Below are 25,726 nucleotides of genomic sequence, written 5' to 3'. Positions count from 1 at the left end.
ATTCCTTACTTTCTGAGGACAATCACATGATCTAGAATGCAGCAAGATTGAGGCTCACAAACAACGCATATTCTACTTGCAGTGCAAGCACTGAGATCAAACTCAAATGCCGAAACCCGGGATCGAACCAGGGACCTTTAGATCTTCAGTCTAACGCTCTCCCAACTGAGCTATTTCGGCAGGTCTCTGGAACTATGTCTTTGGCACCCATGTGGATACACGCAAGTGGCACAAAATATTGACTGTCTGATGGAGCCGCATGGCCAGTACGGGGATCGAACCTGCGACCTTGGCATTATTAGAACCACGCTCTTGCCAACTGAGCTAACCAGCCGCTTGCCTACTTTCACTGTTGTTACCAGCCAGCAAGACTCTACAAGTGATGTGGCGGAAAGTAACAAGTGCGCCAAGATCATATACTGTCTAGGCTGAACCCTCTTAATTGCTCCTTGTGTCTTTTTTAACCAAATGGGGAATTAGCTCAAATGGTAGAGCGCTTGCTTAGCATGTGAGAGGTAGTGGGATCGATGCCCTTATTCACCAACACATGTTATTTTTCAGGATTCAAGTCAGCTCCAGTTCAAACTTCCTGCAGCTAAGTCTTACGACAAGCTACTGCAGGGTTCTTCAATTCCGGTCCTTGGAGGGCCGTAACACTTCTGTTTTTATTTCTACCTGGTAGTTAATTCCACTCACCTGGTGTCCCAGGTCTGAATTAGCCCCTGATTAGAAGGAGAGGATGAAAAACAGAGGTGTTTCTGCCCTCCAGGACAGGAATTGAAGACCCTGAGCTACTGTAATGTAATAATGACAAGGTACTTTTTGTAATGCTGAAAACTTGCAGTGCAAGCACTGAGATCAAACTCAAATGCCGAAACCCGGGATCGAACCAGGGACCTGTAGATCTTCAGTCTAACGCTCTCCCAACTGAGCTATTTCAGCAGGTCCCTGGACCTATATCTTTGGCACCCATGTGGAGACACGCAAGTGGCACAAAATATTGACTGTCAGAGGAGCCGCATGGCCAGTACGGGGATCGAACCTGCGACCTTGGCATTATTAGCACCAAGCTCTAGCCAACTGAGCTAACCAGCCACTTGCCTACTTTCACTGTTGTTACCAGCCAGCAAGACTCTACAAGTCATGTGGCGAAAAGTAACAAGTACGCCAAGATCATAACCTGTCAAAGGACGAACCCTCTTGATTGCACCTTGTGTCTATTTTAACCAGATGGGGAATTAGCTCAAATGGTAGAGTGCTTGCTTAGCATGCGAGAGGTAGCGGGATCAATGCCCGTATTCTCCAACACATGTTATTTTTCAGGATTCAAATCAGCTCCTGTTCACACTTCCTGCAGCTAAGTCTTACTACAAGCTACTGTAGTGTAATAATGACTACTTACTTTTTGTAATGCTGATGCCCCACTAAAAAGAAAGACATTCCTTACTTTCTGAGGACAATCACATGATCTAGAATGCAGCAAGATTGAGGTCCACAAACAACGCATATTCTACTTGCAGTGCAAGCACTGAGATCAAACTCAAATGCTGAAACCCAGGATCGAACCAGGGACCTTTAGATCTTCAGTCTAACGCTCTCCCAACTGAGCTATTTCGGCAGGTCTCAGGAACTATGTCTTTGGCACCCATGTGGATACACGCAAGTGGCACAAAATATTGACTGTCTAAAGGAGCCGCATGGCCAGTACGGGGATCAAACCTGCGACCTTGGCATTATTAGAACCACGCTCTTGCCAACTGAGCTAACCAGCTGCTTGCCTACTTTCACTGTTGTTACCAGCCAGCAAGACTCTACAAGTGATGTGGCGGAAAGTAACAAGTGCGCCAAGATCATATACTGTATAGGCTGAACCCTCTTAATTGCTCCTTGTGTCTATTTTAACCAGATGGGGAATTAGCTCAAATGGTAGAGCGCTTGCTTAGCATGTGAGAGGTAGTGGGATCGATGCCCTTATTCACCAACACATGTTATTTTTTAGGATTCAAGTCAGCTCCAGTTCAAACTTCCTGCAGCTAAGTCTTACGACAAGCTACTGCAGGGTTCTTCAATTCCGGTCCTGGAGGGCCGTAACACTTCTGTTTTTATTTCTACCTGGTAGTTAATTGCACTCACCTGGTGTCCCAGGTCTGAATTAGCCCCTGATTAGAAGGAGAGGATGAAAAACAGAGGTGTTTCTGCCCTCCAGGACAGGAATTGAAGACCCTGAGCTACTGTAATGTAATAATGACAAGGTACTTTTTGTAATGATGAAAACTTGCAGTGCAAGCAATGAGATCAAACTCAAATGCCGAAACCCGGGATCGAACCAGGAACCTGTAGATCTTCAGTCTAACGCTCTCCCAACTGAGCTATTTCGGCAGGTCTCTGGAACTATGTCTTTGGCACCCATGTGGATACACGCAAGTGGCACAAAATATTGACTGTCTGATGGAGCCGCATGGCCAGTACGGGGATCGAACCTGCGACCTTGGCATTATTAGAACCACGCTCTTGCCAACTGAGCTAAGCAGCTGCTTGCCTACTTTCACTGTTGTTACCAGCCAGCAAGACTCTACAAGTGATGTGGCGGAAAGTAACAAGTGCGCCAAGATCATATACTGTATAGGCTGAACCCTCTTAATTGCTCCTTGTGTCTATTTTAACCAGATGGGGAATTAGCTCAAATGGTAGAGCGCTTGCTTAGCATGTGAGAGGTAGTGGGATCGATGCCCTTATTCACCAACACATGTTATTTTTTAGGATTCAAGTCAGCTCCAGTTCAAACTTCCTGCAGCTAAGTCTTACGACAAGCTACTGCAGGGTTCTTCAATTCCGGTCCTGGAGGGCCGTAACACTTCTGTTTTTATTTCTACCTGGTAGTTAATTGCACTCACCTGGTGTCCCAGGTCTGAATTAGCCCCTGATTAGAAGGAGAGGATGAAAAACCGAGGTGTTTCTGCCCTGCAGGACAGGAATTGAAGAACCCTGAGCTACTGTAATGTAATAATGACAAGGTACTTTTTGTAATGCTGAAAACTTGCAGTGCAAGCACTGAGATCAAACTCAAATGCCGAAACCCGGGATCGAACCAGGGACCTTTAGATCTTCAGTCTAACGCTCTCCCAACTGAGCTATTTCGGCAGGTCACTGGACCTATATCTTTGGCACCCATGTGGATACACGCAAGTGGCACAAAATTTTGACTGTCAGAGGAGCCGCATGGCCAGTACGGGGATCGAACCTGCGACCTTGGCATTATTAGCACCAAGCTCTAGCCAACTGAGCTAACCAGCCACTTGCCTACTTTCACTGTTGTTACCAGCCAGCAAGACTCTACAAGTCATGTGGCGAAAAGTAACAAGTACGCCAAGATCATAACCTGTCAAGGACGAACCCTCTTGATTGCACCTTGTGTCTATTTTAACCAGATGGGGAATTAGCTCAAATGGTAGAGCGCTTGCTTAGCATGCGAGAGGTAGCGGGATCAATGCCCGTATTCTCCAACACATGTTATTTTTCAGGATTCAAATCAGCTCCAGTTCACACTTCCTGCATCTAAGTCTTACTACAAGCTACTGTAGTGTAATAATGACTACTTCCTTTTTGTAATGCTGATGCCCCACTAAATAGAAAGACATTCCTTACTTTCTGAGGACAATCACATGATCTAGAATGCAGCAAGATTGAGGCCCACAAACAACGCATATTCTACTTGCAGTGCAAGCACTGAGATCAAACTCAAATGCCGAAACCCGGGATCGAACCAGGGACCTTTAGATCTTCAGTCTAACGCTCTCCCAACTGAGCTATTTCGGCAGGTCTCTGGAACTATGTCTTTGGCACCCATGTGGATACACGCAAGTGGCACAAAATATTGACTGTCTGATGGAGCCGCATGGCCAGTACGGGGATCGAACCTGCGACCTTGGCATTATTAGAACCACGCTCTTGCCAACTGAGCTAACCAGCCGCTTGCCTACTTTCACTGTTGTTACCAGCCAGCAAGACTCTACAAGTGATGTAGCGGAAAGTAACAAGTGCGCCAAGATCATATACTGTCTAGGCTGAAGCCTCTTAATTGCTCCTTGTGTCTATTTTAACCAGATGGGGAATTAGCTCAAATGGTAGAGCGCTTGCTTAGCATGTGAGAGGTAGTGGGATCGATGCCCTTATTCACCAACACATGTTATTTTTCAGGATTCAAGTCAGCTCCAGTTCAAACTTCCTGCAGCGAAGTCTTACGACAAGCTACTGCAGGGTTCTTCAATTCCGGTCCTGGAGGGCCGTAACACTTCTGTTTTTATTTCTACCTGGTAGTTAATTGCACTCACCTGGTGTGCCAGGTCTGAATTAGCCCCTGATTAGAAGGAGAGGATGAAAAACAGAGGTGTTTCTGCCCTCCAAGACAGGAATTGAAGACCCTGAGCTACTGTAATGTAATAATGACAAGGTACTTTTTGTAATGCTGAAAACTTGCAGTGCAAGCACTGAGATCAAACTCAAATGCCGAAACCCGGGATCAAACCAGCGACCTTTAGATCTTCAGTCTAACGCTCTCCCAACTGAGCTATTTCGGCAGGTCCCTGGACCTATATCTTTGGCACCCATGTGGATACACGCAAGTGGCACAAAATATTGACTGTCAGAAGAGCCGCATGGCCAGTACGGGGATCGAACCTGCGACCTTGGCATTATTAGCACCAAGCTCTAGCCAACTGAGCTAACCAGCCACTTGCCTACTTTCACTGTTGTTACCAGCCAGCAAGACTCTACAAGTCATGTGGCGAAAAGTAACAAGTACGCCAAGATCATAACCTGTCAAGGACGAACCCTCTTGATTGCACCTTGTGTCTATTTTAACCAGATGGGGAAATAGCTCAAATGGTAGAGCGCTTGCTTAGCATGCGAGAGGTAGCGGGATCAATGCCCGTATTCTCCAACACATGTTATTTTTCAGGATTCAAATCAGCTCCAGTTCACACTTCCTGCATCTAAGTCTTACTACAAGCTACTGTAGTGTAATAATGACAACGTACTTTTTGTAATGCTGATGCCCCACTAAAAAGAAAGACATTCCTTACTTTCTGAGGACAATCACATGATCTAGAATGCAGCAAGATTGAGGCCCACAAACAACGCATATTCTACTTGCAGTGCAAGCACTGAGATCAAACTCAAATGCCGAAACCCGGGATCGAACCAGGGACCTTTAGATCTTCAGTCTAACGCTCTCCCAACTGAACTATTTCGGCAGGTCTCTGGAGCTATGTCTTTGGCACCCATGTGGATACACGCAAGTGGCACAAAATATAGACTGTCTGAAGGAGACGCATGGCCAGTAAGGGGATCGAACCTGCGACCTTGGCATTATTAGAACCACGCTCTTGCCAACTGAGCTAACCAGCCGCTTGCCTACTTTCACTGTTGTTACCAGCCAGCAAGACTCTACAAGTGATGTGGCGGAAAGTAACAAGTGCGCCAAGATCATATACTGTCTAGGCTGAACCCTCTTAATTGCTCCTTGTGTCTATTTTAACCAGATGGGGAATTAGCTCAAATGGTAGAGCGCTTGCTTAGCATGTGAGAGATAGCGGGATCGATGCCCGTATTCACCAACACATGTTATTTTTTAGGATTCAAGTCAGCTCCAGTTCAAACTTCCTGCAGCTAAGTCTTACGACAAGCTACTGCAGGGTTCTTCAATTCCGGTCCTGGAGGGCCGTAACACTTCTGTTTTTATTTCTACCTGGTAGTTAATTGCACTCACCTGGTGTCCCAGGTCTGAATTAGCCACTGATTAGAAGGAGAGGATGAAAAACAGAGGTGTTTCTGCCCTCCAGGACAGGAATTGAAGAACCCTGAGCTACTGTAATGTAATAATGACAAGGTACTTTTTGTAATGCTGAAAACTTGCAGTGCAAGCACTGAGATCAAACTCAAATGCCGAAACCCGGGATTGAACCAGGGACCTTTAGATCTTCAGTCTAACGCTCTCCCAACTGAGCTATTTCGGCAGGTCCCTGGACCTATATCTTTGGCACCCATGTGGATACACGCAAGTGGCACAAAATATTGACTGTCAGAGGAGCCGCATGGCCAGTACGGGGATCGAACCTGCGACCTTGGCATTATTAGCACCAAGCTCTAGCCAACTGAGCTAACCAGCCACTTGCCTACTTTCACTGTTGTTACCAGCCAGCAAGACTCTACAAGTCATGTGGCGAAAAGTAACAAGTACGCCAAGATCATAACCTGTCAAGGACGAACCCTCTTGATTGCACCTTGTGTCTATTTTAACCAGATGGGGAATTAGCTCAAATGGTAGAGCGCTTGCTTAGCATGCGAGAGGTAGCGGGATCAATGCCCGTATTCTCCAACACATGTTATTTTTCAGGATTCAAATCAGCTCCAGTTCACACTTCCTGCATCTAAGTCTTACTACAAGCTACTGTAGTGTAATAATGACAACGTACTTTTTGTAATGCTGATGCCCCACTAAAAAGAAAGACATTCCTTACTTTCTGAGGACAATCACATGATCTAGAATGCAGCAAGATTGAGGCCCACAAACAACGCATATTCTACTTGCAGTGCAAGCACTGAGATCAAACTCAAATGCCGAAACCCGGGATCGAACCAGGGACCTTTAGATCTTCAGTCTAACGCTCTCCCAACTGAACTATTTCGGCAGGTCTCTGGAGCTATGTCTTTGGCATCCATGTGGATACACGCAAGTGGCACAAAATATAGACTGTCTGAAGGAGACGCATGGCCAGTAAGGGGATCGAACCTGCGACCTTGGCATTATTAGAACCACGCTCTTGCCAACTGAGCTAACCAGCCGCTTGCCTACTTTCACTGTTGTTACCAGCCAGCAAGACTCTACAAGTGATGTGGCGGAAAGTAACAAGTGCGCCAAGATCATATACTGTCTAGGCTGAACCCTCTTAATTGCTCCTTGTGTCTATTTTACCCAGATGGGGAATTAGCTCAAATGGTAGAGCGCTTGCTTAGCATGTGAGAGGTAGCGGGATCGATGCCCTTATTCACCAACACATGTTATTTTTCAGGATTCAAGTCAGCTCCAGTTCAAACTTCCTGCAGCTAAGTCTTACGACAAGCTACTGCAGGGTTCTTCAATTCCGGTCCTGGAGGGCCGTAACACTTCTGTTTTTATTTCTACCTGGTAGTTAATTGCACTCACCTGGTGTCCCAGGTCTGAATTAGCCCCTGATTAGAAGGAGAGGATGAAAAACAGAGGTGTTTCTGCCCTTCAGGACAGGAATTGAAGACCCTGAGCTACTGTAATGTAATAATGACAAGGTACTTTTTGTAATGCTGAAAACTTGCAGTGCAAGCACTGAGATCAAACTCAAATGCCGAAACCCGGGATTGAACCAGGGACCTTTAGATCTTCAGTCTAACGCTCTCCCAACTGAGCTATTTCGGCAGGTCCCTGGACCTATATCTTTGGCACCCATGTGGATACACGCAAGTGGCACAAAATATTGACTGTCAGAGGAGCCGCATGGCCAGTACGGGGATCGAACCTGCGACCTTGGCATTATTAGCACCAAGCTCTAGCCAAATGAGCTAACCAGCCACTTGCCTACTTTCACTGTTGTTACCAGCCAGCAAGACTCTACAAGTCATGTGGCGAAAAGTAACAAGTACGCCAAGATCATAACCTGTCAAGGACGAACCCTCTTGATTGCACCTTGTGTCTATTTTAACCAGATGGGTAATTAGCTCAAATGGTAGAGCGCTTGCTTAGCATGCGACAGGTAGCGGGATCAATGCCCGTATTCTCCAACACGTTATTTTTCAGGATTCAAATCAGCTCCAGTTCACACTTCCTGCATCTAAGTCTTACTACAAGCTACTGTAATGTAATAATGACAACATACTTTTTGTAATGCTGATGCCCCACTAAAAAGAAAGACATTCCTTACTTTCTGAGGACAATCACATGATCTAGAATGCAGCAAGATTGAGGCCCACAAACAACGCATATTCTACTTGCAGTGCAAGCACTGAGATCAAACTCAAATGCCGAAACCCGGGATCGAACCAGGGACCTTTAGATCTTCAGTCTAACACTCTCCCAACTGAGCTTTTTCGGCAGGTCTCTGGAACTATGTCTTTGGCACCCATGTGGATACACGCAAGTGGCACAAAATATTGACTGTCTGATGGAGCCGCATGGCCAGTACGGGGATCTAACATGCGACCTTGGCATTATTAGAACCACGCTCTTGCCAACTGAGCTAACCAGCCGCTTGCCTACTTTCACTGTTGTTACCAGCCAGCAAGACTCTACAAGTGATGTGGCGGAAAGTAACAAGTGCGCCAAGAGCATATACTGTCTAGGCTGAACCCTCTTAATTGCTCCTTGTGTCTATTTTAACCAGATGGGGAATTAGCTCAAATGGTAGAGCGCTTGCTTAGCATGTGAGAGGCAGTGGGATCGATGCCCTTATTCACCAACACATGTTATTTTTCAGGATTCAAGTCAGCTCCAGTTCAAACTTCCTGCAGCTAAGTCTTACGACAAGCTACTGCAGGGTTCTTCAATTCCGGTCCTGGAGGGCCGTAACACTTCTGTTTTTATTTCTACCTGGTAGTTAATTGCACTCACCTGGTGTCCCAGGTCTGAATTAGCCCCTGATTAGAAGGAGAGGATGAAAAACAGAGGTGTTTCTGCCCTCCAGGACAGGAATTGAAGACCCTGAGCTACTGTAATGCAATAATGACAAGGTACTTTTTGTAATGCTGAAAACTTGCAGTGCAAGCACAGAGATCAAACTCAAATGCCTAAACCCGGGATTGAACCAGGGACCTTTAGATCTTCAGTCTAACGCTCTCCCAACTGAGCTATTTCAGCAGGTCCCTGGACCTATATCTTTGGCACCCATGTGGATACACGCAAGTGGCACAAAATATTGACTGTCAGAGGAGCCGCATGGCCAGTACGGGGATCGAACCTGCGACCTTGGCATTATTAGCACCAAGCTCTAGCCAACTGAGCTAACCAGCCACTTGCCTACTTTCACTGTTGTTACCAGCCAGCAAGACTCTACAAGTCATGTGGCGAAAAGTAACAAGTACGCCAAGATCATAACCTGTCAAGGACGAACCCTCTTGATTGCACCTTGTGTCTATTTTAACCAGATGGGGAATTAGCTCAAATGGTAGAGTGCTTGCTTAGCATGCGAGAGGTAGCGGGATCAATGCCTGTATTCTCCAACACATGTTATTTTTCAGGATTCAAATCAGCTCCTGTTCACACTTCCTGCAGCTAAGTCTTACTACAAGCTACTGTAGTGTAATAATGACAACGTACTTTTTGTAATGCTGATGCCCCACTAAAAAGAAAGACATTCCTTACTTTCTGAGGACAATCACATGATCTAGAATGCAGCAAGATTGAGGCTCACAAACAACGCATATTCTACTTGCAGTGCAAGCACTGAGATCAAACTCAAATGCCGAAACCCGGGATCGAACCAGGGACCTTTAGATCTTCAGTCTAACGCTCTCCCAACTGAGCTATTTCGGCAGGTCTCTGGAACTATGTCTTTGGCACCCATGTGGATACACGCAAGTGGCACAAAATATTGACTGTCTGATGGAGCCGCATGGCCAGTACGGGGATCGAACCTGCGACCTTGGCATTATTAGAACCACGCTCTTGCCAACTGAGCTAACCAGCCGCTTGCCTACTTTCACTGTTGTTACCAGCCAGCAAGACTCTACAAGTGATGTGGCGGAAAGTAACAAGTGCGCCAAGATCATATACTGTCTAGGCTGAACCCTCTTAATTGCTCCTTGTGTCTTTTTTAACCAAATGGGGAATTAGCTCAAATAGTAGAGCGCTTGCTTAGCATGTGAGAGGTAGTGGGATCGATGCCCTTATTCACCAACACATGTTATTTTTCAGGATTCAAGTCAGCTCCAGTTCAAACTTCCTGCAGCGAAGTCTTACGACAAGCTACTGCAGGGTTCTTCAATTCCGGTCCTGGAGGGCCGTAACACTTCTGTTTTTATTTCTACCTGGTAGTTAATTGCACTCACCTGGTGTCCCAGGTCTGAATTAGCCCCTGATTAGAAGGAGAGGATGAAAAACAGAGGTGTTTCTGCCCTCCAGGACAGGAATTGAAGACCCTGAGCTACTGTAATGTAATAATGACAAGGTACTTTTTGTAATGATGAAAACTTGCAGTGCAAGCAATGAGATCAAACTCAAATGCCGAAACCCGGGATCACACCAGGAACCTGTAGATCTTCAGTCTAACGCTCTCCCAACTGAGCTATTTCGGCAGGTCCCTGGACCTATATCTTTGGCACCCATGTGGATACACGCAAGTGGCACAAAATATTGACTGTCAGAGGAGCCGCATGGCCAGTACGGGGATCGAACCTGCGACCTTGGCATTATTAGCACCAAGCTCTAGCCAACTGAGCTAACCAGCCACTTGCCTACTTTCACTGTTGTTACCAGCCAGCAAGACTCTACAAGTCATGTGGCGAAAAGTAACAAGTACGCCAAGATCATAACCTGTCAAGGACGAACCCTCTTGATTGCACCTTGTGTCTATTTTAACCAGATGGGGAATTAGCTCAAATGGTAGAGTGCTTGCTTAGCATGCGAGAGGTAGCGGGATCAATGCCCGTATTCTCCAACACATGTTATTTTTCAGGATTCAAATCAGCTCCTGTTTACACTTCCTGCAGCTAAGTCTTACTACAAGCTACTGTAGTGTAATAATGACTACTTACTTTTTGTAATGCTGATGCCCCACTAAAAAGAAAGACATTCCTTACTTTCTGAGGACAATCACATGATCTAGAATGCAGCAAGATTGAGGCCCACAAACAACGCATATTCTACTTGCAGTGCAAGCACTGAGATCAAACTCAAATGCTGAAACCCAGGATCGAACCAGGGACCTTAAGATCTTCAGTCTAACGCTCTCCCAACTGAGCTATTTCGGCAGGTTTCTGGAACTATGTCTTTGGCACCCATGTGGATACACGCAAGTGGCACAAAATATTGACTGTCAGAAGGAGCCGCATGGCCAGTACTGGGATCAAACCTGCGACCTTGGCATTATTAGAACCACGCTCTTGCCAACTGAGCTAACCAGCTGCTTGCCTACTTTCACTGTTGTTACCAGCCAGCAAGACTCTACAAGTGATGTGGCGGAAAGTAACAAGTGCGCCAAGATCATATACTGTCTAGGCTGAACCCTCTTAATTGCTCCTTGTGTCTATTTTAACCAGATGTGGAATTAGCTCAAATGGTAGAGCGCTTGCTTAGCATGTGAGAGGTAGTGGGATCGATGCCCTTATTCACCAACACATGTTATTTTTCAGGATTCAAGTCAGCTCCAGTTCAAACTTCCTGCAGCTAAGTCTTACGACAAGCTACTGCAGGGTTCTTCAATTCCGGTCCTGGAGGGCCGTAACACTTCTGTTTTTATTTCTACCTGGTAGTTAATTGCACTCACCTGGTGTCCCAGGTCTGAATTAGCCCCTGATTAGAAGGAGAGGATGAAAAACAGAGGTGTTTCTGCCCTCCAGGACAGGAATTGAAGACCCTGAGCTACTGTAATGTAATAATGACAAGGTACTTTTTGTAATGATGAAAACTTGCAGTGCAAGCAATGAGATCAAACTCAAATGCCGAAACCCGGGATCGAACCAGGAACCTGTAGATCTTCAGTCTAACGCTCTCCCAACTGAGCTATTTCGGCAGGTCCCTGGACCTATATCTTTGGCACCCATGTGGATACACGCAAGTGGCACAAAATATTGACTGTCAGAGGAGCCGCATGGCCAGTACGGGGATCGAACCTGCGACCTTGGCATTATTAGCACCAAGCTCTAGCCAACTGAGCTAACCAGCCACTCGCCTACTTTCACTGTTGTTACCAGCCAGCAAGACTCTACAAGTCATGTGGCGAAAAGTAACAAGTACGCCAAGATCATAACCTGTCAAGGACGAACCCTCTTGATTGCACTTTGTGTCTAATTTAACCAGATGGGGAATTAGCTCAAATGGTAGAGCACTTGCTTAGCATGCGAGAGGTAGCGGGATCGATGCCCGTATTCTCCAACACATGTTATTTTTCAGGATTCAAATCAGCTCCAGTTCACACTTCCTGCATCTAAGTCTTACTACAAGCTACTGTAGTGTAATAATGACAACGTACTTTTTGTAATGCTGATGCCCCACTAAAAAGAAAGACATTCCTTACTTTCTGAGGACAATCACATGATCTAGAATGCAGCAAGATTGAGGCTCACAAACAACGCATATTCTACTTGCAGTGCAAGCACTGAGATCAAACTCAAATGCCGAAACCCAGGATCGAACCAGGGACCTTTAGATCTTCAGTCTAACGCTCTCCCAACTGAGCTTTTTCGGCAGGTCTCTGGAACTATGTCTTTGGCACCCATGTGGATACACGCAAGTGGCACAAAATATTGACTGTCTGATGGAGCCGCATGGCCAGTACGGGGATCGAACCTGCGACCTTGGCATTATTAGAACCACGCTCTTGCCAACTGAGCTAACCAGCCGCTTGCCTACTTTCACTGTTGTTACCAGCCAGCAAGACTCTACAAGTGATGTGGCGGAAAGTAACAAGTGCGCCAAGATCATATACTGTCTAGGCTGAACCCTCTTAATTGCTCCTTGTGTCTATTTTAACCAGATGTGGAATTAGCTCAAATGGTAGAGCGCTTGCTTAGCATGTGAGAGGTAGTGGGATCGATGCCCTTATTCACCAACACATGTTATTTTTCAGGATTCAAGTCAGCTCCAGTTCAAACTTCCTGCAGCTAAGTCTTACGACAAGCTACTGCAGGGTTCTTCAATTCCGGTCCTGGAGGGCCGTAACACTTCTGTTTTTATTTCTACCTGGTAGTTAATTGCACTCACCTGGTGTCCCAGGTCTGAATTAGCCCCTGATTAGAAGGAGAGGATGAAAAACAGAGGTGTTTCTGCCCTCCAGGACAGGAATTGAAGACCCTGAGCTACTGTAATGTAATAATGACAAGGTACTTTTTGTAATGATGAAAACTTGCAGTGCAAGCAATGAGATCAAACTCAAATGCCGAAACCCGGGATCGAACCAGGAACCTGTAGATCTTCAGTCTAACGCTCTCCCAACTGAGCTATTTCGGCAGGTCCCTGGACCTATATCTTTGGCACCCATGTGGATACACGCAAGTGGCACAAAATATTGACTGTCAGAGGAGCCGCATGGCCAGTACGGGGATCGAACCTGCGACCTTGGCATTATTAGCACCAAGCTCTAGCCAACTGAGCTAACCAGCCACTTGCCTACTTTCACTGTTGTTACCAGCCAGCAAGACTCTACAAGTCATGTGGCGAAAAGTAACAAGTACGCCAAGATCATAACCTGTCAAGGACGAACCCTCTTGATTGCACCTTGTGTCTATTTTAACCAGATGGGGAATTAGCTCAAATGGTAGAGTGCTTGCTTAGCATGCGAGAGGTAGCGGGATCAATGCCCGTATTCTCCAACACATGTTATTTTTCAGGATTCAAATCAGCTCCTGTTTACACTTCCTGCAGCTAAGTCTTACTACAAGCTACTGTAGTGTAATAATGACTACTTACTTTTTGTAATGCTGATGCCCCACTAAAAAGAAAGACATTCCTTACTTTCTGAGGACAATCACATGATCTAGAATGCAGCAAGATTGAGGCCCACAAACAACGCATATTCTACTTGCAGTGCAAGCACTGAGATCAAACTCAAATGCTGAAACCCAGGATCGAACCAGGGACCTTAAGATCTTCAGTCTAACGCTCTCCCAACTGAGCTATTTCGGCAGGTTTCTGGAACTATGTCTTTGGCACCCATGTGGATACACGCAAGTGGCACAAAATATTGACTGTCAGAAGGAGCCGCATGGCCAGTACTGGGATCAAACCTGCGACCTTGGCATTATTAGAACCACGCTCTTGCCAACTGAGCTAACCAGCTGCTTGCCTACTTTCACTGTTGTTACCAGCCAGCAAGACTCTACAAGTGATGTGGCGGAAAGTAACAAGTGCGCCAAGATCATATACTGTCTAGGCTGAACCCTCTTAATTGCTCCTTGTGTCTATTTTAACCAGATGTGGAATTAGCTCAAATGGTAGAGCGCTTGCTTAGCATGTGAGAGGTAGTGGGATCGATGCCCTTATTCACCAACACATGTTATTTTTCAGGATTCAAGTCAGCTCCAGTTCAAACTTCCTGCAGCTAAGTCTTACGACAAGCTACTGCAGGGTTCTTCAATTCCGGTCCTGGAGGGCCGTAACACTTCTGTTTTTATTTCTACCTGGTAGTTAATTGCACTCACCTGGTGTCCCAGGTCTGAATTAGCCCCTGATTAGAAGGAGAGGATGAAAAACAGAGGTGTTTCTGCCCTCCAGGACAGGAATTGAAGACCCTGAGCTACTGTAATGTAATAATGACAAGGTACTTTTTGTAATGATGAAAACTTGCAGTGCAAGCAATGAGATCAAACTCAAATGCCGAAACCCGGGATCGAACCAGGAACCTGTAGATCTTCAGTCTAACGCTCTCCCAACTGAGCTATTTCGGCAGGTCCCTGGACCTATATCTTTGGCACCCATGTGGATACACGCAAGTGGCACAAAATATTGACTGTCAGAGGAGCCGCATGGCCAGTACGGGGATCGAACCTGCGACCTTGGCATTATTAGCACCAAGCTCTAGCCAACTGAGCTAACCAGCCACTTGCCTACTTTCACTGTTGTTACCAGCCAGCAAGACTCTACAAGTCATGTGGCGAAAAGTAACAAGTACGCCAAGATCATAACCTGTCAAGGACGAACCCTCTTGATTGCACTTTGTGTCTAATTTAACCAGATGGGGAATTAGCTCAAATGGTAGAGCACTTGCTTAGCATGCGAGAGGTAGCGGGATCGATGCCCGTATTCTCCAACACATGTTATTTTTCAGGATTCAAATCAGCTCCAGTTCACACTTCCTGCATCTAAGTCTTACTACAAGCTACTGTAGTGTAATAATGACAACGTACTTTTTGTAATGCTGATGCCCCACTAAAAAGAAAGACATTCCTTACTTTCTGAGGACAATCACATGATCTAGAATGCAGCAAGATTGAGGCTCACAAACAACGCATATTCTACTTGCAGTGCAAGCACTGAGATCAAACTCAAATGCCGAAACCCAGGATCGAACCAGGGACCTTTAGATCTTCAGTCTAACGCTCTCCCAACTGAGCTTTTTCGGCAGGTCTCTGGAACTATGTCTTTGGCACCCATGTGGATACACGCAAGTGGCACAAAATATTGACTGTCTGATGGAGCCGCATGGCCAGTACGGGGATCGAACCTGCGACCTTGGCATTATTAGAACCACGCTCTTGCCAACTGAGCTAACCAGCCGCTTGCCTACTTTCACTGTTGTTACCAGCCAGCAAGACTCTACAAGTGATGTGGCGGAAAGTAACAAGTGCGCCAAGATCATATACTGTCTAGGCTGAACCCTCTTAATTGCTCCTTGTGTCTATTTTAACCAAATGGGGAATTAGCTCAAATGGTAGAGCGCTTGCTTAGCATGTGAGAGGTAGTGGGATCGATGCCCTTATTCACCAACACATGTTATTTTTCAGGATTCAAGTCAGCTCCAGTTCAAACTTCCTGCAGCTAAGTCTTACGACAAGCTACTGCAGGGTTCTTCAATTCCGGTCCTGGAGGGCCGTAACACTTCTGTTTTTATTTCTACCTGGTAGTTAATTGCACTCACCTGGTGTCCCAGGTCTGAATTAGCCCCTGATTAGAAGGAGAGGATGAAAAACAGAGGTGTTTCTGCCCTCCAGGACAGGAATTGAAGACCCTGAGCTACTGTAATGTAATAATGACAAGGTACTTTTTGTAATGCTGAAAACTTGCAGTGCAAGCACTGAGATCAAACTCAAATGCCGAAACCCGGGATCGAACCAGGAACCTGTAGATCTTCAGTCTAACGCTCTCCCAACTGAGCTATTTCGGCAGGTCTCTGGAACTATGTCTTTGGCACCCATGTGGATACACGCAAGTGGCACAAAATATTGACTGTCTGATGGAGCCGCATGGCCAGTACGGGGATCGAACCTGCGACCTTGGCATTATTAGAACCATGCTCTTGCCAACTGAGCTAACCAGCTGCTTGCCTACTTTCACTGTTGTTACCAGCCAGCAAGACTCTACAAGTGATGTGGCGGAAAGTAACAAGTGCGCCAAGATCATATACTGTATAGGCTGAACCCTCTTAATTGCTCCTTGTGTCTATTTTAACCAGATGGGGAATTAGCTCAAATGGTAGAGCGCTTGCTTAGCATGTGAGAGGTAGTGGGATCGATGCCCTTATTCACCAACACATGTTATTTTTTAGGATTCAAGTCAGCTCCAGTTCAAACTTCCTGCAGCTAAGTCTTACGACAAGCTACTGCAGGGTTCTTCAATTCCGGTCCTGGAGGGCCGTAACACTTCTGTTTTTATTTCTACCTGGTAGTTAATTGCACTCACCTGGTGTCCCAGGTCTGAATTAGCCCCTGATTAGAAGGAGAGGATGAAAAACAGAGGTGTTTCTGCCCTGCAGGACAGGAATTGAAGAACCCTGAGCTACTGTAATGTAATAATGACAAGGTACTTTTTGTAATGCTGAAAACTTGCAGTGCAAGCACTGAGATCAAACTCAAATGCCGAAACCCGGGATCGAACCAGGGACCTTTAGATCTTCAGTCTAACGCTCTCCCAACTGAGCTATTTCGGCAGGTCCCTGGACCTATATCTTTGGCACCCATGTGGATACACGCAAGTGGCACAAAATTTTGACTGTCAGAGGAGCCGCATGGCCAGTACGGGTATCGAACCTGCGACCTTGGCATTATTAGCACCAAGCTCTAGCCAGCTGAGCTAACCAGCCACTTGACTACTTTCACTGTTGTTACCAGCCAGCAAGACTCTACAAGTCATGTGGCGAAAAGTAACAAGTACGCCAAGATCATAACCTGTCAAGGACGAACCCTCTTGATTGCACTTTGTGTCTATTTTAACCAGATGGGGAATTAGCTCAAATGGTAGAGCACTTGCTTAGCATGCGAGAGGTAGCGGGATCGATGCCCGTATTCTCCAACACATGTTATTTTTCAGGATTCAAATCAGCTCCAGTTCACACTTCCTGCATCTAAGTCTTACTACAAGCTACTGTAGTGTAATAACGACAACATACTTTTTGTAATGCTGATGCCCCACTAAAAAGAAAGACATTCCTTACTTTCTGAGGACAATCACATGATCTAGAATGCAGCAAGATTGAGGCTCACAAACAACGCATATTCTACTTGCAGTGCAAGCACTGAGATCAAACTCAAATGCCGAAACCCAGGATCGAACCAGGGACCTTTAGATCTTCAGTCTAACGCTCTCCCAACTGAGCTATTTCGGCAGGTCTCTGGAACTATGTCTTTGGCACCCATGTGGATACACGCAAGTGGCACAAAATATTGACTGTCTGATGGAGCCGCATGGCCAGTACGGGGATCGAACCTGCGACCTTGGCATTATTAGAACCACGCTCTTGCCAACTGAGCTAACCAGCCGCTTGCCTACTTTCACTGTTGTTACCAGCCAGCAAGACTCTACAAGTGATGTGGCGGAAAGTAACAAGTGCGCCAAGATCATATACTGTCTAGGCTGAACCCTCTTAATTGCTCCTTGTGTCTATTTTAACCAAATGGGGAATTAGCTCAAATGGTAGAGCGCTTGCTTAGCATGTGAGAGGTAGTGGGATCGATGCCCTTATTCACCAACACATGTTATTTTTCAGGATTCAAGTCAGCTCCAGTTCAAACTTCCTGCAGCTAAGTCTTACGACAAGCTACTGCAGGGTTCTTCAATTCCGGTCCTGGAGGGCCGTAACACTTCTGTTTTTATTTCTACCTGGTAGTTAATTGCACTCACCTGGTGTCCCAGGTCTGAATTAGCCCCTGATTAGAAGGAGAGGATGAAAAACAGAGGTGTTTCTGCCCTCCAGGACAGGAATTGAAGACCCTGAGCTACTGTAATGTAATAATGACAAGGTACTTTTTGTAATGCTGAAAACTTGCAGTGCAAGCACTGAGATCAAACTCAAATGCCGAAACCCGGGATCGAACCAGGAACCTGTAGATCTTCAGTCTAACGCTCTCCCAACTGAGCTATTTCGGCAGGTCTCTGGAACTATGTCTTTGGCACCCATGTGGATACACGCAAGTGGCACAAAATATTGACTGTCTGATGGAGCCGCATGGCCAGTACGGGGATCGAACCTGCGACCTTGGCATTATTAGAACCATGCTCTTGCCAACTGAGCTAACCAGCTGCTTGCCTACTTTCACTGTTGTTACCAGCCAGCAAGACTCTACAAGTGATGTGGCGGAAAGTAACAAGTGCGCCAAGATCATATACTGTATAGGCTGAACCCTCTTAATTGCTCCTTGTGTCTATTTTAACCAGATGGGGAATTAGCTCAAATGGTAGAGCGCTTGCTTAGCATGTGAGAGGTAGTGGGATCGATGCCCTTATTCACCAACACATGTTATTTTTTAGGATTCAAGTCAGCTCCAGTTCAAACTTCCTGCAGCTAAGTCTTACGACAAGCTACTGCAGGGTTCTTCAATTCCGGTCCTGGAGGGCCGTAACACTTCTGTTTTTATTTCTACCTGGTAGTTAATTGCACTCACCTGGTGTCCCAGGTCTGAATTAGCCCCTGATTAGAAGGAGAGGATGAAAAACAGAGGTGTTTCTGCCCTCCAGGACAGGAATTGAAGACCCTGAGCTACTGTAATGTAATAATGACAAGGTACTTTTTGTAATGCTGAAAACTTGCAGTGCAAGCACTGAGATCAAACTCAAATGACGAAACCCGGGATCGAACCAGGGACCTGTAGATCTTCAGTCTAACGCTCTCCCAACTGAGCTATTTCAGCAGGTCCCTGGACCTATATCTTTGGCACCCATGTGGATACACGCAAGTGGCACAAAATATTGACTGTCAGAGGAGCCGCATGGCCAGTACGGGGATTGAACCTGCGACCTTGTTATTATTAGCACCAAGCTCTAGCCAACTGAGCTAACCAGCCACTTGCCTACTTTCACTGTTGTTACCAGCCATCAAGACTCTACAAGTCATGTGGCGAAAAGTAACAAGTACGCCAAGATCATAACCTGTCAAGGACGAACCCTCTTGATTGCACCTTGTGTCTATTTTAACCAGATGGGGAATTAGCTCAAATGGTAGAGCGCTTGCTTAGCATGCGAGAGGTAGCGGGATCAATGCCCGTATTCTCCAACACATGTTATTTTTCAGGATTCAAATCAGCTCCAGTTCACACTTCCTGCATCTAAGTCTTACTACAAGCTACTGTAGTGTAATAATAACAACGTACTTTTTGTAATGCTGATGCCCCACTAAAAAGAAAGACATTCCTTACTTTCTGAGGACAATCACATGATCTAGAATGCAGCAAGATTGAGGCCCACAAACAACTCATATTCTACTTGCAGTGCAAGCACTGAGATCAAACTCAAATGCCGAAACCCTGGATCGAACCAGGGACCTTTAGTTCTTCAGTCTAACGCTCTCCCAACTGAGATATTTCGGCAGGTCTCTGGAACAATGTCTTTGGCACCCATGTGGATACACGCAAGTGGCACAAAATATTGACTGTCAGAGGAGCCGCATGGCCTGTACGGGGATCGAACCTGCGACCTTGGCATTATTAGCACCACTCTCTTGCCAACTGAGCTAACCAGCCGCTTGCCTACTTTCACTGTTGTTACCAGCCAGCAAGACTCTACAAGTGATGTGGCGGAAAGTAACAAGTGCGCCAAGATCATATACTGTATAGGCTGAACCCTCTCAATTGCTCCTTGTGTCTATTTTAACCAGATGGGGAATTAGCTCAAATGGTAGAGCGCTTGCTTAGCATGTGAGAGGTAGTGGGATCGATGCCCTTATTCACCAACACATGTTATTTTTCAGGATTCAAGTCAGCTCCAGTTCAAACTTCCTGCAGCTAAGTCTTACGACAAGCTACTGCAGGGTTCTTCAATTCCGGTCCTGGAGGGCCGTAACACTTCTGTTTTTATTTCTACCTGGTAGTTAATTGCACTCACCTGGTGTCCCAGGTCTGAATTAGCCCCTGATTAGAAGGAGAGGATGAAAAACAGAGGTGTTTCTGCCCTCCAGGACAGGAATTGAAGACCCTGAGCTACTGTAATGTAATAATGACAAGGTACTTTTTGTAATGCTGAAAACTTGCAGTGCAAGCACTGAGATCAAACTCAAATGCCGAAACCCGGGATCGAACCAGGAACCTGTAGATCTTCAGTCTAACGCTCTCCCAACTGAGCTATTTCGGCAGGTCTCTGGAACTATGTCTTTGGCACCCATGTGGATACACGCAAGTGGCACAAAATATTGACTGTCTGATGGAGCCGCATGGCCAGTACGGGGATCGAACCTGCGACCTTGGCATTATTAGAACCATGCTCTTGCCAACTGAGCTAACCAGCTGCTTGCCTACTTTCACTGTTGTTACCAGCCAGCAAGACTCTACAAGTGATGTGGCGGAAAGTAACAAGTGCGCCAAGATCATATACTGTATAGGCTGAACCCTCTTAATTGCTCCTTGTGTCTATTTTAACCAGATGGGGAATTAGCTCAAATGGTAGAGCGCTTGCTTAGCATGTGAGAGGTAGTGGGATCGATGCCCTTATTCACCAACACATGTTATTTTTTAGGATTCAAGTCAGCTCCAGTTCAAACTTCCTGCAGCTAAGTCTTACTACAAGCTACTGTAGTGTATTAATGACAACGTACTTTTTGTAATGCTGATGCCCCACTAAAAAGAAAGACATTCCTTACTTTCTGAGGACAATCACATGATCTAGAATGCAGCAAGATTGAGGCCCACAAACAACGCATATTCTACTTGCAGTGCAAGCACTGAGATCAAACTCAAATGCCGAAACCCGGGATCGAACCAGGGACCTTTAGATCTTCAGTCTAACACTCTCCCAACTGAGCTATTTCGGCAGGTCTCTGGAACTATGTCTTTGGCACCCATGTGGATACACGCATGTGGCACAAAATATTGACTGTCTGATGGAGCCGCATGGCCAGTACGGGGATCGAACCTGCGACCTTGGCATTATTAGAACCACGCTCTAGCCAACTGAGCTAACCAGCCCCTTGCCTTCTTTCACTGTTGTTACCAGCCAACAATACTCTACAAGTGATGTGGCGGAAAGTAACAAGTACGCCAAGATCATAAACTGTCTAGGCTGAACCCTTTTGATTGCTCCTTGTGTCTATTTTAAGCAGATGGGGAATTAGCGCAAATGGTAGAGAGCTTGCTTAGCATGTGAGAGGTAGCGGGATCGATGCCCGTATTCACCAACACATGTTATTTTTCAGGATTCAAGTCATCTCCAGTTCAAACTTCCTGCAGCTAAGTCTTACGACAAGCTACTGCAGGGTTCTTCAATTCCGGTCCTGGAGGGCCGTAACACTTCTGTTTTTATTTCTACCTGGTAGTTAATTGCACTCACCTGGTGTCCCAGGTCTGAATTAGCCCCTGATTAGAAGGAGAGGATGAAAAACAGAGGTGTTTCTGCCCTCCAGGACTGGAATTGAAGAACCCTGAGCTACTGTAATGTAATAATGACAAGGTACTTTTTGTAATGCTGAAAACTTGCAGTTCAAGCACTGAGATCACACTCAAATGCCGAAAGCCGGGATCGAACCAGGGACCTTTAGATCTTCAGTCTAACGCTCTCCCAACTGAGCTATTTCGGCAGGTCTCTGGAACTATGTCTTTGGCACCCATGTGGATACACGCAAGTGGCACAAAATATTGACTGTCAAATGTGCCGCATGGCCAGTACGGGGATCAAACCTGCAACCTTGGCATTTTTAGCACCACGCTCTAGCCAACTGAGCTAACCAGCCACTTGCCTACTTTCACTGTTGTTACCAGCCAGCAAGACTCTACAAGTGATGTGGCGGAAAGTAACAAGTACGCCAAGATCATAACCTGTCAAGGACAAACCCTCTTGATTGCACCTTGTGTCTATTTTAACCAGATGGGGAATTAGCTGAAATGGTAGAGCGCTTGCTTAGCATGCGAGAGGTAGCGGGATCGATGCCCGTATTCTCCAACACATGTTATTTTTCAGGATTCAAATCAGCTCCAGTTCACACTTCCTGCAGCTAATTCTTACTACAAGCTACTGTAGTGTAATAATGACAACGTACTTTTTGTAATGCTGATGCCCAACTAAAAAGAAAGACATTCCTTACTTTCTGAGGACAATCACATTATCTAGAATGCAGCAAGATTGAGGCCCACAAACAACGCATATTCTACTTGCAGTGCAAGCACTGAGATCAAACTCAAATGCCGAAACCCGGGATCGAACCAGGGACCTTTAGATCTTCAGTCTAACGCTCTCCCAACTGAGCTATTTCAGCAGGTCTCTGGAACTATGTATTTGGCACCCATGTGGATACACGCAAGTGGCACAAAATATTGACTGTCAGAGGAGCCGCATGGCCAGTACGGGGATCAAACCTGCGACCTTGGCATTATTAGCAACACGCTCTAGCCAACTGAGCTAACCAGCCGCTTGCCTACTTTCACTGTTGTTACCAGCCAGCAAGACTCTACAAGTGATGTGGCGGAAAGTAACAAGTGCGCCAAGATCATAAACTGTCTAGGCTGAACCCTCTTGATTGCTCCTTGTGTCTATTTTAACCAGATGGGGAATTAGCTCAAATGGTAGAGCGCTTGCTTAGCATGTGAGAGGTAGCGGGATCGATGCTCGTATTCACCAACACATGTTATTTTTCAGGATTCAAGTCAGCTCCAGTTCAAACTTCCTGCAGCTAAGTCTTACGACAAGCTACTGCAGGGTTCTTCAATTCCGGTCCTGGAGGGCCGTAACACTTCTGTTTTTATTTTTACCTGGTAGTTAATTGCACTCACCTGGTGTCCCAGGTCTGAATTAGCCCCTGATTAGAAGGAGAGGATGAAAAACAGAGGTGTTTCTGCCCTCCAGGACAGGAATTTAAGAACCCTGAGCTACTGTAATGTAATAATGACAAGGTACTTTTTGCAATGCTGAAAACTTGCAGTGCAAGCACTGAGATCAAACTCAAATGCCGAAAGCCGAGATCGAACCAGGGACCTTTAGATCTTCAGTCTAACGCTCTCCCAACTGAGCTATTTCGGCAGGTCTCTGGAACTATGTCTTTGGCACCCATGTGGATACACGCAAGTGGCACAAAATATTGACTGTCTGAAGGAGCCGCATGGCCAGTAAGGGGATCGAACCTGCGACCTTGGCATTATTAGAACCACACTGTAGCCAACTGAGCTAACCAGCCGCTTGCCTTCTTTCACTGTTGTTACCAGCCAGCAAGACTCTACAAGTGATGTGGCGGAAAGTAACAAGTACGCCAAGATCATAAACTGTCTAGGCTGAACCCTCTTGATTGCGCCTTGTGTCTATTTTAAGCAGATGGGGAATTAGCGCAAATGGTAGAGAGCTTGCTTAGCATGTGAGAGGTAGCGGGATCGATGCCCGTATTCACCAACACAAGTTATTTTTCAGGATTCAAGTCATCTCCAGTTCAAACTTCCTGCAGCTAAGTCTTACGACAAGCTACTGCAGGGTTCTTCAATTCCGGTCCTGGAGGGCCGTAACACTTCTGTTTTTATTTCTACCTGGTAGTTAATTGCACTCACCTGGTGTCCCAGGTCTGAATTAGCCCCTGATTAGAAGGAGAGGATGAAAAACAGAGGTGTTTCTGCCCTCCAGGACAGGAATTGAAGAACCCTGAGCGACTGTAATGTAATAATGACAAGGTACTTTTTGTAATGCTGAAAACTTGCAGTGCAAGCACTGAGATCAAACTCAAATGCCGAAAGCCGGGATCAAACCAGGGACCTTTAGATCTTCAGTCTAACGCTCTCCCAACTGAGCTATTTCTGCAGGTCTCTGGAACTATGTCTTTGGCACCCATGTGGATACACGCAAGTGGCACAAAATATTGACTGTCAAATGTGCCGCATGGCCAGTACGGGGATCAAACCTGCAACCTTGGCATTTTTAGCACCACGCTCTAGCCAACTGAGCTAACCAGCCACTTGCCTACTTTCACTGTTGTTACCAGCCAGCAAGACTCTACAAGTGATGTGGCGGAAAGTAACAAGTACGCCAAGATCATAACCTGTCAAGGACAAACCCTCTTGATTGCACCTTGTGTCTATTTTAACCAGATGGGGAATTAGCTGAAATGGTAGAGCGCTTGCTTAGCATGCGAGAGGTAGCGGGATCGATGCCCGTATTCTCCAACACATGTTATTTTTCAGGATTCAAATCAGCTCCAGTTCACACTTCCTGCAGCTAATTCTTACTACAAGCTACTGTAGTGTAATAATGACAACGTACTTTTTGTAATGCTGATGCCCAACTAAAAAGAAAGACATTCCTTACTTTCTGAGGACAATCACATGATCTAGAATGCAGCAAGATTGAGGCCCACAAACAACGCATATTCTACTTGCAGTGCAAGCACTGAGATCAAACTCAAATGCCGAAACCCAGGATCGAACCAGGGACCTTTAGATCTTCAGTCTAACGCTCTCCCAACTGAGCTATTTCAGCAGGTCTCTGGAACTATGTCTTTGGCACCCATGTGGATACACGCAAGTGGCACAAAATATTGACTGTCTGAAGGAGCCGCATGGCCAGTAAGGGGATCGAACCTGCGACCTTGGCATTTTTAGAACCACGCTCTAGCCAACTGAGCTAACCAGCCGCTTGCCTTCTTTCACTGTTGTTACCAGCCAGCAATACTCTACAAGTGATGTGGCGGAAAGTAACAAGTACGCCAAGATCATAAACTGTCTTTTGATTGCTCCTTGTGTCTATTTTAAGCAGATGGGGAATTAGCGCAAATGGTAGAGAGCTTGCTTAGCATGTGAGAGGTAGCGGGATCGATGCCCGTATTCACCAACACATGTTATTTTTCAGGATTCAAGTCAGCTCCAGTTCAAACTTCCTGCAGCTAAGTCTTACGACAAGCTACTGCAGGGTTCTTCAATTCCGGTCCTGGAGGGCCGTAACACTTCTGTTTTTATTTCTACCTGGTAGTTAATTGCACTCACCTGGTTTCCCAGGTCTGAATTAGCCCCTGATTAGAAGGAGAGGATGAAAAACAGAGGTGTTTCTGCCCTCCAGGACCGGAATTGAAGAACCCTGAGCTACTGTTATGTAATAATGACAAGGTACTTTTTGTAATGCTGAAAACTTGCAGTGCAAGCACTGAGATCAAACTCAAATGCCGAAACCCGGGATCGAACCAGGGACCTTTAGATCTTCAGTCTAACGCTCTCCCAACTGAGCTATTTCGGCAGGTCTCTGGAAATATGTCTTTGGCACCCATGTGGATACACGCAAGTGGCACAAAATATTGACTGTCAAATGTGCCGCATGGCCAGTATGGGGATCAAACCTGCAACCTTGCCATTTTTAGCACCACGCTCTAGCCAACTGAGCTAACCAGCCACTTGCCTACTTTCACTGTTGTTACCAGCCAGCAAGACTCTACAAGTGATGTGG

Source organism: Coregonus lavaretus (assembly GCF_964263955.1).
Source record: "Coregonus lavaretus genome assembly, chromosome: 3".
Classification (NCBI taxonomy): domain Eukaryota; kingdom Metazoa; phylum Chordata; class Actinopteri; order Salmoniformes; family Salmonidae; genus Coregonus; species Coregonus lavaretus.
Note: the sequence above shows the minus strand (reverse complement) of the source record.